General features: G+C 28.0%; 1 protein-coding gene across 1 annotated transcript in view; it reads right to left on the bottom strand.

The window, feature by feature from the left end:
- Positions 1 to 359: 359 nt before the first annotated feature.
- Positions 360 to 571, bottom strand: part of LOC101497394 (pullulanase 1, chloroplastic) — a 9,817-nt gene continuing 9,605 nt past the window's right edge. The window contains exon 29 of the transcript XR_003472617.2: positions 360 to 571. The gene's annotated coding sequence lies outside the window, so the exon portion shown is untranslated.

The raw sequence follows: 571 nt of genomic DNA, 5'->3' as shown, positions 1-571 counted from the left end.
AATGCGGTAACACTAAGTGTGTATATAAATGATATCATAAAATTAAAGATGTATCCTTATTCAAATTGATTTTCCACTCATTTATAATTTTTAAAAACACAAAACAACTATAAAATAAATTAAATTTTTGTTTTGTCTATAGCTAAAATGATAAACAAACTAGATATAAAATTCTAGATTTGAATCCGAAATATATCAATATCTATATTTTTATGTTGATTTCCAGATAAAAGTTATTTATTTTTAATAAATCATATTACCAAATCAGGATGCCTAATAGTTAAAACGTGTTAGCCTCCATCCTAATGAAAAGTGATTGACGAATTGAAGAAGGACAATGTGTCAAAGAAGCGTGATGATGAACTCAAGTAAAAAATTAAGTTTTTTTGGGAGTTTACTTGCAATTTCCAGAGTGTTAATAATTGTTTTGCTCATCATTGTACTCATGATAAGTGTGTGAAACATTTGAAAAGTGACCTAGATTAGTATTTTTCTCATGTCCAATTCCATCTCAAATCTATGATCCAAAAGTGTTGGGGGTGTGAAGGTCACCAAAGAACTATCCTGCTGA

The sequence above is a fragment of the Cicer arietinum genome, chromosome 4, assembly GCF_000331145.2.
Source record: "Cicer arietinum cultivar CDC Frontier isolate Library 1 chromosome 4, Cicar.CDCFrontier_v2.0, whole genome shotgun sequence".
NCBI lineage: Eukaryota > Viridiplantae > Streptophyta > Magnoliopsida > Fabales > Fabaceae > Cicer > Cicer arietinum.
Note: the sequence above shows the minus strand (reverse complement) of the source record. Positions and strands in the feature narration are given on the sequence as shown.